The sequence below is a fragment of the Chiloscyllium plagiosum genome, chromosome 2 (genome assembly GCF_004010195.1).
Source record: "Chiloscyllium plagiosum isolate BGI_BamShark_2017 chromosome 2, ASM401019v2, whole genome shotgun sequence".
NCBI classification, from domain to species: domain Eukaryota; kingdom Metazoa; phylum Chordata; class Chondrichthyes; order Orectolobiformes; family Hemiscylliidae; genus Chiloscyllium; species Chiloscyllium plagiosum.
Window position 1 is genome coordinate 10,094,729 of NC_057711.1, and position 12,593 is coordinate 10,107,321.

Below are 12,593 nucleotides of genomic sequence, written 5' to 3' on the forward strand. Positions count from 1 at the left end.
CCAAGAGCACTAGCAAACCTCCCGCCAAGGATACTGGTGCCCCTCTGGTTCAGGTGGAGACCGTCCTGTTTTTGAGGTCCCACCTTCCCCAGAAAGAACCCCAGTTATCCAGATACCGGAATCCCTTCCTCCTGCACCATCCCTGTAGCCACGCATTTAACTGTTCTCTCTCCCTATTCCTCGACTCTCTATCACGTGGCACTGGTAACAAACCAGAGACAACAACTCTGTTTGTTCTAACTCTGAGCTTCCAACCTAGCTCCCTGAAAGCCTGTCTAACATCCTCAGCCCTCTTCCTACCTATGTCATTGATGCCAATGTGGACCACGACTTCGGGCTGCTCCCCCCCCCCCTTAAGGACCCGGAAAACACGATAAAGCAATAGAGTTTATTACACACAAATGCAACACCATCATACCACCACCCAACACCACCATTACCCCCCACCTCACACATCTCACTATTTTACACTTATAAGAACTAATTGAAATGATCTTATTACAAATTTCAGAAATAAAGATACAACTATTTACCCTCAACAATAGTTTTACAGATACTCACACCTCAGTTAGGGTCACCCTGTTTCCACTTTAAAGTTCTTTATTCAGTGGGCATTTGTTTTCTTTTCAGCAACCTTCTACATTTGCTCCATGCTTGGACAGCCATCAAAGAAATAACAAAGTATTACGCAATTCACTTACTCCTTATAATGTGTTCCTTAAACTATGTATTTCACAGTTTTGTACTCTGGCGTCTTAAAGCATACTGTAACGGGAGCCTTGGCAACTTCTAAATGACTTGATTTCTTCCTGACCTTTCTGGATACTGCTAAAATGTGCTACTGCTATTACAGGCTATTCCTCTGAAAGAAACTTTTATAATCCCTCAAAAGAAACTTGCATATCCTTAACCTTTTATGGAGGTGCCAGTGTTGGACTGGGGTGGACCAAGTTAAAAATCATACTACATTGGTGCTCTGTGATTTTTAACTTAACTTTTTGGATTGTTCTGTCTTTTTGTTAAGAAACCTGTTTCTCTGGCACTGTCTCTATAACATAGATCACCTTACAACCTAATATTTTTCCTTCTCTTTTACTCTTGTTGCTAAGATATTCAATTGGTGGCTGTAGAAGAGAATTATTTGTAGAGGCGTTGGAGGTATTGCAAAGAGAGAATTGTTTGTGGAGAGATGTCAAGGTTTTTTTTAAAGCCAGAGGAAGTGGCGGAGACTGGTACAACTGCATATTTATAAGGCATTTGGATGGGTATGTGAATAGGAAGGGTTTGGAGGGATATGGTTCTGTTTCCATGCTGTACATCTCTATAACTCTATGACTCTAAACCTCATTTAGCTGCATGTAAACAAACTTCAAACACCATGTCCCCACTCACAGAGCTCAAACATGAAACAAGACTAAGTAAAACTAAATGAACCACCCAAAACAGGAATCCAAATCAAACTTAAAGCTACACATGATTCTGTTCACTGTAGAACCCAATTTGCAAACAACATCAATATATCATGAAATTTCAAATTACCTCATTCAATGGAAACCAGCACTGGTTGATCTGAATCTACACCAGATGACTACTTGAATGGCAAAACACAAACAGCATAGAGTGAAACAATATCATAAACAACAGATCAGTCGAATTTCCTGCAATGCTGTCACATTTAGTCATGAATGGTGATGGCTAATTAAACAATCAACTGGAGAAAGCAGTTCCAGAGATACCTCCATCCCCAATGATAGGGAACATCCCTCCCCCCAATTAGAGTGTAATTGGCAAGGTTGAATCACTTGCAACCATCTTCAGCCAGAAATGCTTAGTGATTGAACTGCCTCAGCTCCTCCTGAGGCAGATGCCAATTTGATTCATTCTATTTGATATAAAGAAGCAGCTAAAAGCACCAGATACTGCAAAGACTACGATCTCTGACAATATTCCAGCACTAGTACTAAGGACTTGAATTCCAGAACTGGACACATTCCTAGCCAAGCTGTTCCAGTACACAAGCTTCTAAACAGCAAAGTGGAATACTGTCCTCACTCAAGAAGGTGGACAAATTCAACCAGGCTCATGAAAACTCCATCTGTGTACAGTCAGTTCTGCTATAATGCATGTTTCTTCAACGTGAATCGGCTTTAACGCAATCAAATAACTTAGACCATTATTTGCAGACTGCAAACTTTCCTTACCTGTATTGGCTATAATGCAATTCTGGCCCCATTGGTTTAAATGGCACTGCTAATGTGTGATTTTCTTATAATGTGAGAACGCACGCGAACATTACATCACGTTATATCAGAACTAACTGTATGTTCAATCATTAGCAAAGTGATTGAAATTTTCGACACCGCTATCAAGCAGCAACTACTCAGCAAAACTCTGCTCAATGATACGCAGTTTGAGTTCTGCCAAGTACATTCAGATCCTAATATCATTACAGCCTTGATCCAAACACTGACAAAAGAGTTGGAAATTCAGAAGTGAGAGGAAATGATTGGCCTCCCAACTCCGCAGAGTCAGTCCATCATCTATAAAGCACAAGCGAAGAGGGCAATGGAATTCTCTCTGTGTTCCTAGATAAGTCCAACAACGCTGCAGATGCACAATGCCATCTGGGACAAAGCAATGCCCTAGACTGGCAATCCATCCACCATCACAAACTTTCATGTTCTTCATCAGTGGTGGCAATGCACACCTGCTACAAGACAGAATCGTAGAATCATACAGTACAGAAGAGGCTCTTCGGCCCAGAGAGTCTGTACCCCCAAAAATACACAGTCTACACTGGATGAGGAGCAACAACTCACCAAGGCTCCTCTGAAAGCAACTGTGAATTTGTTAATAGACAGAAAGTAGAGAGTAACAGTAAACAGATGATTCTCAGCATTATTTCTCACTAGGGTGGCATGCTGGAAATCAAGCCCCGCTATTCTGGAGTCATCACAGAAGTCAAAGATTTTATGGAATACCTAAAATTCCCCAAATAACCCATCTTTTAGGCCCAGTTTGATAGAATTCAGACCAAATTTCTGTTCTTTGCAAGAATTATTATTCATTACATGTAAATTGACTCTAACTAAACATAAACAATTATGTCAACATATATCTCTACTATTAAAAACCTTAATGTCCTTATAAACTCCCTTTTACACAGAAAGAAAGAAAACATGAATATTATGGATGGATAGAAAACTGGGAAAGCAATTCGGTGGTGTGTTAAAATGGCTCTTGTGATCAAAATGGTGCTTCTCAGTTCTTTCAGATGCTTTCACTGATTTGCAGAAGGCAGAGGGTGGCTGGTCCACTCTTATAAAAGATCTTGATTCATTAAATTTCAGTTTTCAGCAACTGACGAAGGAAAGAAAAGTTGGTTTTCTTTCATGCTGAAAGAGGCTTTTACTGCAGAGAAGAGAAAAAGCTCTTGAGCTGGTGGAGACTTGATAGTTTTTCACGATCTTATTCACAGCCTCAAGCTGTTCAGCTATCTCAGAATTAATCACATAATTGTTGGCAGGCAAAAGATCTTTTGCTGCTTGTTGCCATCCCTCAGCTCAGTTCGTCTACAAACTACTGTTCAATTACTGCTAGAACAAGCAGCTATGTGAACAGTGCTTATAATGAATGTCAGGTTACTTGATTTCAAAAAATATTCAATAACCAATCAGTAATCCTTGGTTTCTAAAACAATTGCTTTCTTATTTCAGTCCACAATCAAAAAATACAGGATGGCTTACTGTTACTTATGGGATATTGAAAGGAGTAGGGATAGGTCCACAGCTATTCACAATCAATGCAGATGATTTGGTTGTAAGGGTCATGTTTTTGCCCACTCACTTAACCTCTCTACATTCCTCTCTAGACTTTTCCTCAGCACTTACTTTCCTATTTTTGTGCTATCCACAAATTTGGCTGTTCAGTTTCTTCATCCATGCCATTAATATATATTGAAAACAATCGTGATCCAGCATTGATCCCTGGGCACTCTACTTACAGGTTACCACCCTGAAAATGTCCCCCTTATCCCAACTCACTGTCTTCTATTAGTTGCTAATCCTCTATCGATGTTAATATATTACCTTCAAAGCATAGGCCATCTTATTAATTAGCCTGTCATGTGATACCTTATCAAATGCCTTCTAAAAATCCAAATATATTACATCCACTGCTGCTCTTTTATCATGTCTATTAAACTCCTCTAATGAACTCCTCTTTGTCAAGCATGATTTCCCTTTCATGAAGCCATACAATCTCCTGAATCATATTGTGAGTTTCTAAATGCTTCACTATTACATCTGGTATAATACACTAATATTCTCCTAATAACAGATGTTTAGCGAAAGTGATTACAGAAATGTGAGAAAAGGGCAAATGAATGCATGGTGCAAGAGAGATGATTCTAGATTCCTGGATCACTAGGACCATTTGTGGTCTGCACCTGACTAAAATGGAACCAACAGATGTTAAGCTAACTACCCCACAATTATTACTGTTTTCTGCCTTTTCTTTTTTTTAAACAGAAGTGTTATATTGGCAGTTTTCCAATCCTCTGGGAATTTGCTGAGGATTATCCATTACTGTTACTCTCTACTTTCTGTCTGTTGACAAAGTCACAGTTGCTGTTCCATGATCGAAATATCTACCAACTCTGTGCTACTTCCTTTATTATTCTTGGATGCATCTCTTCAAACCCAGAAGACCTATCAGTCTTTATCCCCGGTTTCTCTAGCACTTTTTCTGTAGTGATAATTATTGCATGCATTTGCTCTTCTCCTTTTTCCTTCTGATGATTTAATAATTATGGAATGCTTCTACTGTGAAGACCGATGTAAAGTAGTTATTCAACTTCTCTGCCAATCCTAATTCCGCATTATTAGTTCCCCAGCCTCTAACGGTCATATGTTAATCTTGGCCTCTCTCTTCCTTTTTATATATTTAACTGGAGTCATTCTGTTCATCGCGATATTATTTGCAAATTTACCCACAAGTTTATCTCATTTATATTGTTCTCATGCTGAGTTCTCTCTCCCTATTAAGCTATTTTAAATACCTCCCAACAGCATAGCAAATCCACTGCAAATGTTGGTTCCATTCTAGTTCAGGAGCAGGCCACAAGTGGTCCTAGTGATCCAAGAATCTAGAACCATCTCTCTTGCACCATGCATTCATTTGTCCTTTTCTCACATTTCTGTAATCACTTTCAAGCGCCACCTGAAGTAATCCAGTGATTACAACCTTAGAGGTCTAGCTTTTTAAACTGACTGCCCTGCTCCCCAAATTCATGGTGAAAGACCAAATCCCTCATTGTACCCATATCGCTACCAACCTGTACCATGATCTTGACTTATCACCCTCCCCTTCAGCCATTCACTGACATTCCTGGCCCTGGTCCCATCCTGGTGTCATGTCTGTGACTACAGAAATGCCTCTCCGCTCCCCTCACAATTGAGTCACCTATTGCTATTTCCCTTGAACTCTTGCTCCTCCCCTGCCCCTTGTACAGCTGAGCCACCCATAGTGATGTGAATTTTATCCTTCCTACATTCCCAGTGAAACATTCACTATTGTTATGACATGGGGTAAACTCCCCAAACCCTCCTTCCCCCAAACCCCTCCTCCCCCCGCCACTAATTTAATCCAGCAACACAGAAATGATTTAACCCATGTTGTAATCTGTTAAAATTCGAGAGGCCAAGAACCACCCCAAAGGTCACTATTTAAAGTAAAAATTAACAACTTTATTTTTTTAAAAGGTCTATGAGAGAATGATTAACTAACAGCTATTTACAAATCCTTTCTCTAACCTAATTTTTACTTTCCCTTCTATAATACTGGTCTAATAAAACCCCTGATTAAGATTTACTAAAAAATGAAAATTTCAAAACCAGCCAGCTGTCGAATCTTCTTTGTATCTTTCTCAGTCTTCTTTTCTTCTTTTCAGGGTTTCTGTTTCACAGATTGTTGTTGGATAAGGGTACCCTTAAAAGAGCTATTCTATGGGCAGTCTGCATAGGTTGGTGGCTTGGCAGTTCTCCCCCAACTGTTCAATTTGTTTAATATTTATACCCCAAAACATCAGATTGTTTCATTGGTTTTAATATTGTCAAATTACCAAATTCAAACTTGATTGGAGTTTCGTATCTTGAGGCAAAATGTAAACTAATTGGCTGAATTTGAATTTGTTTTTGTCTCACAGCAACCCAGGTACTGCTAGCTGCTGGACCAAGTGTTACATTGTAAATTCTCCAGCACTCGGTGTGCCTCTCTAAGTCCTTGCCAGCTTTGAATTCTCTTAAAGGTATAATATGCCTTGCAACTTCATAACACTATCATATGCTAACACAGAAAAATGGTCGCTGAGTTGGATATTCTATGGGGCTTTCTGTCTGCTTATCTGTTGTCTTTCCTCTGTTTGGTGGTCAACCATTCCCTCTCTGCCTGAGGTTCCTTAGTCTGCAAGGCAACAACCTCTACAACTGTGCAATCCACATAGCATTCAGCCTCACAGATGCATTCTTAAGCCTCCAACCATCATTCAAGTTCTGATACTCAAGCTGTTCGAAATGGCAGCACATCCTACAGATATGGTCATCAGACTGCTGTAAGGATCGATGAATCCCACACACAGCAGATGGTAAAACACACTGGCTTAGGATCCTCTGTCATATTCAGCTAAATTTTTAAAAAACCTTATGCTTAAAGACTACTGGGAAGAATGAGCTAAACTCTTACTGTAGACCCTTCATACAAAAATCCAAAACAAAATATGAAAACAGGTTAAAGTATTATTAAAAGAAATAAAAAACAATAGAAAAGTCAGAAAAAGGTAGAAAAGAAAATAACACACTGGCCCATTGTCTTCACTCAATGTTACAGGGCTGTTGGAGCTTATCTTCTACCTCCTTTCCCTATAGTGGAGCAAGAACCAATTCCAACCCACTGACTAAACTTCAGATAAAAGCAAATTAATGCAGATGCTGGAATCTGAAACCAAAAGAGAAAATGCTAGAAAATCTCAGCAGGTCTGGCAGCATCTGTAAGGAGAGAAAATAGCTGACGTTTCGAGTCTAACTGACCCTTTGCCAGACCTGCTGAGATTTTCCAGCATTTTCTCCTTTGGTGACTAAACTCCAGAGACTTGCACTCACTCATTAGCTGCATTCATTTTGCACTCTTCATTCTTTAATCCCTACAAAGCCAATATATTCTTCCCAAGGTTTGCTGCCCCGATCTGCTCACAGCACTACAAGTGGGGTCTAACCAAGATTTGAATAGCCATAGAGTAACATTGGAGTCCTTATACTCCAGTCTCATCGAAGGCCAGAATTTTCCAAACCTGTTTGTGGAATTTTAAAGATACATGCACCTGAACCCCCAAACTTCTTTCGACATCGACTGTATTTAATTTCACACCTTCTCAAAAGTATTCTGATCTACGCTTTGTCAGTCCAACATGGACAACCTCACATTTGCTTGCTTTGAACTCCATCTACAACAGTTTTCTCAATTCACTTAGTCTATTAAAACCTCATTGTAATTTTATGCTATCATCTATGTTGTCTACAATGCCACTCAATGTGTCAGCAGCAAATTTTGATATATGACTTTTTATGCCATTATCTAGGCTGCTATACTTGTAACCGTCGGGTAATCTGGACTCCATCAACCATTCCTGTTTTCTTACAGACTTAGATGAACATATTTATTAAATGACTAAACAGTTCTATTGAGTCCAAATCAAAATAACAACACTGTCAATTCTCATATCTACTAAGAACTGCTAAAATTAGAATACTAAGTAATAACTGACTAATCCGAAGTTTCAAAACACTCCCTGTCGAGAAAAAGATATTAATAAGGGAGATAATAAATATAGTGTGACAGAGTACAATTGCAATACTGAACCAACACATGAAAAGGGCAGGGTTGGCTCACTATGAAAAGTTGAACAAGATAGGCTTGTATTAGAAGAACAAGAGTCTAGATTAGAGTGGTGCTAGAAAAGCACAGCAGTTCAGGCAGCATTCGAGGAGCAGTAAAATTGACGTTTCAGGCAAAAGCCCATCATCAGGAATTTAATTGCAGTATTAGATCCTGAAAGAATGCATGTGGAAAGGATGTTTCTTCTCATAGCATGCTTTCTTCCAGGAGTTTTATTCTTTTCAAGGGAATCGAGGGCTTTGGTTGACTCATCTAGAAATAATGGATGGTCCAACATCTCCCATGTGCTGTCATCTAAGACCTCCATGATAGAGGACAAGAACGACCAGGAAACCACACTGCCTGTGGGCTTTGTGTCATACAGTCTGACATAAAAAGATTGACTGATCCTCAGGATGTCAGATTGAGATGACATTACTGAGCCATCTTCTACCTTCAAGCCACTGATCAGAGACCTCTCTTTTGTGCACCTTCTGCAAGAGGAAATGAGAACACATCTCATCCTGCCCCTCGGTGCAGACTCTGGACCTGAAGATAATCAAGGAGGCATCTGAGGTAAAGAGCAAGCCTTACTGACTCTTCACATGTTGGAAAGATTCTCCTTGACATTGACCCCCATTGTCTGCAGCAGGAGTAGATTCAGCATGCTTTTCTTGAATTTTTACAATTTTACCTGTGTCTCTTTCTCACCTCCTGAACACCTTTGAGGATGAAGAACTTCCTGATGCTCCCCTTGATTGCTTCCCATTATTTCACTGGAGATTCAAAAAGGGGTTTCATAATTCTCCAAGCTTTGTAGTCCACTTTGAGATCCTCAATGTTTTCTGGGGTCAGCCCACTGGTCATCCTGTAGATGACATTTGGCCAGCAGGAAATAATGATCAGAGAAGAACACTGGCTTGATGTCAGCAGTTTCCAACTAGGGAGAAGACTCCACAACAGGTTAAATCTGATCATTCTGGACCTGGTAGAGGGAAGGTGCAATGGCATCAGGATTGCCAACAACAGACACACGACTCCACTAAGCGAAAGAGACAGTTACTTCAGGGAATGAAGTTTGGTGTAGGAAGCATGGAATGGCCCTGCATGAATAAGAGGCATGGTTGACGCAACATCCGGCTCAAGTTTAGGGGGGTGCAATGGTCCTGAACAAGCAAGTGGACCATATGAAAGCTGCAGACTTGCAAATGGAGTAGGATCATAACATGCCTGGTTCCTCAACTGACTTTCCAACTGTTCCGGAACCCATGGGTTCACCCTCTACGTCAAACACTGAAGATAACTAGAAATCTGAGATGGACATGGCAGATGTCAACACCTTGATGCATTGCCTCCTGAAGAGGGGAATGAATTTCTTATGAGACACTCTAGACGCAAGAGGTGAGCTACTGTGTATTACATGCCACCTATATCAGAGTCAAAGTTGGACCTGGAAGGTCCAATTTTGAACCTGACCTTCCAGGTAAACCTGCTAAAACATCCCAGGAGGAGCTACAAAAAAAAACAGCTTAAGTCCTTGGATTCAGAGGGGGAGGGATGTAATGATTGTAATGAAGTCAGCCAGGTGGACTTCATAGAGTATGAGTTCCCTGTTTGAGGCTGTAAATCTTGTGAACCTGCCATACAGTGTTTGAATTCTTATATTCAGAAAAAGAACTGTGAGTCAACTCTTAATAATGATACACAATACTAGTTTATTTGACACAATTAGATTAGATTTCCTACAGTGTGGAAACAGGCCCTTCAGCCTAACCAGTCCACATCGACTCTCCGAAGAATAACCCACCCAGACCCATTTCCCTCTGACTAATGCATCTGACACTATGGGCAATTTAGCATGGCCAATTTACCTGACCTGCACATCGTTGGACTGTCGGAGGAAACCAAGCAGACACGGGGAGAATGTGCAAACTCAACACAGACAGTCGCCTGAGGCTGGAATTGAACCTGGGACCCTGGTGCTGTGAGGCAGCAGTGCTAACCACTGAGCCATCGTGCCGCCCAATAATGTTAGAACAATAAAGTATAGTATGCACTAATGATAAACACTACAAACTATCTTATGCTTTAACCTAACTTTGTATGATTGTACACCACTATATTAGAACTTGGCTGGGCTCCACATTGTAATATCACCTAGTCTTCTCCCGAGGGTGTCAGGTGTCTTCTCCTTTGGTGGTTATTCTCAAGTTACTGCGCTGAGCAAGGTTTTGTGGAATTCAAATCCTTCAAAGTCTTCATGCCTTTTTGGAAGGGTCTTGAGGATCTGCCAATAAATTGATTAGGTTCAATTACCCTGTTCGATCAGACCCAACCAAGTGTTGGCACACTGATGGCAGGTGTCCATTATGGTACGTGCTAGGTTCTCATAGCCTCCTCCAAATAAGGGTGCTGGGTGCCTCTGTCTGGCAAATGACTTGATGCTCCAGATTGTTCCAAGGATGACATTCCATTGTCCTATTCAAGTCCAACGTCAGGTGTGTATTGCAGGGTCTGCACCTGTCAAGTTTGGTTGCAAACTGTCTATGGGCAGCTTTAGTCTGTCTGGATTCTACAGCATGTGGATTGACACAGTCACTTTAGTCAAGGCTGGCTTCCATTTCCCAGCATTTTTTAATTTATGGCCACTTTATCGAAGTTCACCATAAATCAATTATTTTGGGCAGCCTGTCCAGCCACAGTCTGGTCCAATCAGGTATAAATCAGGAGTGTCAGGGGGTCTGTTCACTCTGAGCTGGCTCTGAGGAAGCTGGATCAGCGTCAAGGATTTTTCACATGTAACTATAGAGTGACTTGGCGACTGGATACCAGCCTCTGTGGAGTTATTTTAACAACCACTCATTTCAGATGAGAGTCTAGCAAACCTTCTCTGAAATGGTTTCAATGCTTAAACACCATTCTTAAATAGGGAGACCGCAAGGGAAACCAATATCTCCGTATCTTGCCTGTCAAGCCATTAAGGAATCTTATATGTTTCAACAAGGTCACCTTTCTTTCTTCTTAACTCCAATAAGTTCAGGACCAATCTATTCAGCCTCTCGTTATAAGAAAGTCTTGCCATACCGGGGATCAATCTAGTGAATCATTTCTGGACTACCTCAAATATTAATATTTCTTTCCTTAGATAAGGGAACCAAAACTGTTTACGTTATTCTATGTGTGATCAAATCAGTGAGGAGAAAGTGAGGTCTGCAGATGCTGGAGATCAGAGCTGAAAATGTGTTGCTGGAAAAGCGCAGCAGGTCAGGCAGCATCCAGGGAACAGGAGAATCGACGTTTCAGCCATAAGCCCTTCTTCAGGAATGATCAAATGAAAATGACTTGGAGGTGGGAACTGAAGGTGTGTTGCTAAATTTGCTGATGATGTCAAGATAGGTAGGAAAGAGGACAAAAGTAGGCTACAAAGATATATACAGTGGATGGATTAAGTGTGTAGGCAAAGATCTGGCAACCGGAGTATAATAAGAGAGGTTGTGTCGATTAGAAAATGAAATTGGTAGCTATAGGTCTAAGGAAGGGTAGCTGTAGCTTTAAAAAATGATCAATGATCAGCAGTGATCAAATCAGTGTCTTGTACAACTTGAGCAGGATTCTCCTATTTCCATACTCCACTGAAACAAAGGCCAACGTTCCATTTGCCTTCCGTAAGAATCTAATATACTACCTTTTCATGATTCATGGACAAGGGTCAACAACTCCGTCCGTGCTACAGCTTTCTACACTCCAACCAACTCTACTCTCAATCCTTTGTAATTTATCACAGTTTATCGAACACGGGTTTCTCACTTTCAAACTGAATGCTAGATTTTACCTGGCTATGGTCACTGTATCTTAAGATATCTTTTACTCTGAAATCATTTATTAATTCTTCCCACAACACTGGACTCCAAAACAGCTTGATCCCTTGCTAGATTCATAACATTATAACTAAGAACTGCAGATGCTGGAAATCTGAAATGAAAACTATTCGGAGAAAGTGTCACCAGACCCAAAACGTCAACTCTGATTTCCCTCCACAGATGCTACCAGACCTGCTGAGCATTTCCAGCAATTTGTGCTTTTGTTTTAGATTCATAACATGTTGTTCAGGAAACCTGTCCTGAATACATTCTATGAACCCTTCCTTAGAGCTACAGCTACCAATTTCATTTTCTAATCGACACAACCTCTCTTATTATACTCCGGTTGCCAGATCTTTGCCTACACACTTAATCCATCCACTGTATATATCTTTGTAGCCTACTTTTGTCCTCTTTCCTACCTATCTTGACATCATCAGCAAATTTAGCAACACACCTTCAGTTCCCACCTCCAAGTCATTTTCATAAATTGTAACAAGTTATTGTCGCATTAATAACTGTTACATCTTGTTAACTAGAAATTTACCCATTTATAAGAGACAACACAATAAACAATCTTCACAGACAGATGGAAATGGGTATAAATTTGAATTTCTGTCTGCATGCCCATCTGAACACAGTGAGAAAATCAAAGTTCAGGTAATCAGAAGAGCAGAGAACTCATTGCAGGGTTAGAAACAATTCACTGACGACGACAGGGCTTACAGCCAATATTGTTTGATAGCATTTCCCAGAAATGCCTCCGTGGTGCCAGGATCAAGGATGTCTCACAGAGGGTGCAGA

The 12,593-nt window shown here is 40.5% G+C and overlaps 1 protein-coding gene across 1 annotated transcript in view; it reads right to left on the bottom strand.

The window, feature by feature from the left end:
- rgs12b (regulator of G protein signaling 12b) overlaps positions 1-12,593 on the bottom strand; it is a 269,956-nt gene that overhangs the window by 221,348 nt on the left and 36,015 nt on the right. The window lies entirely within an intron of this gene.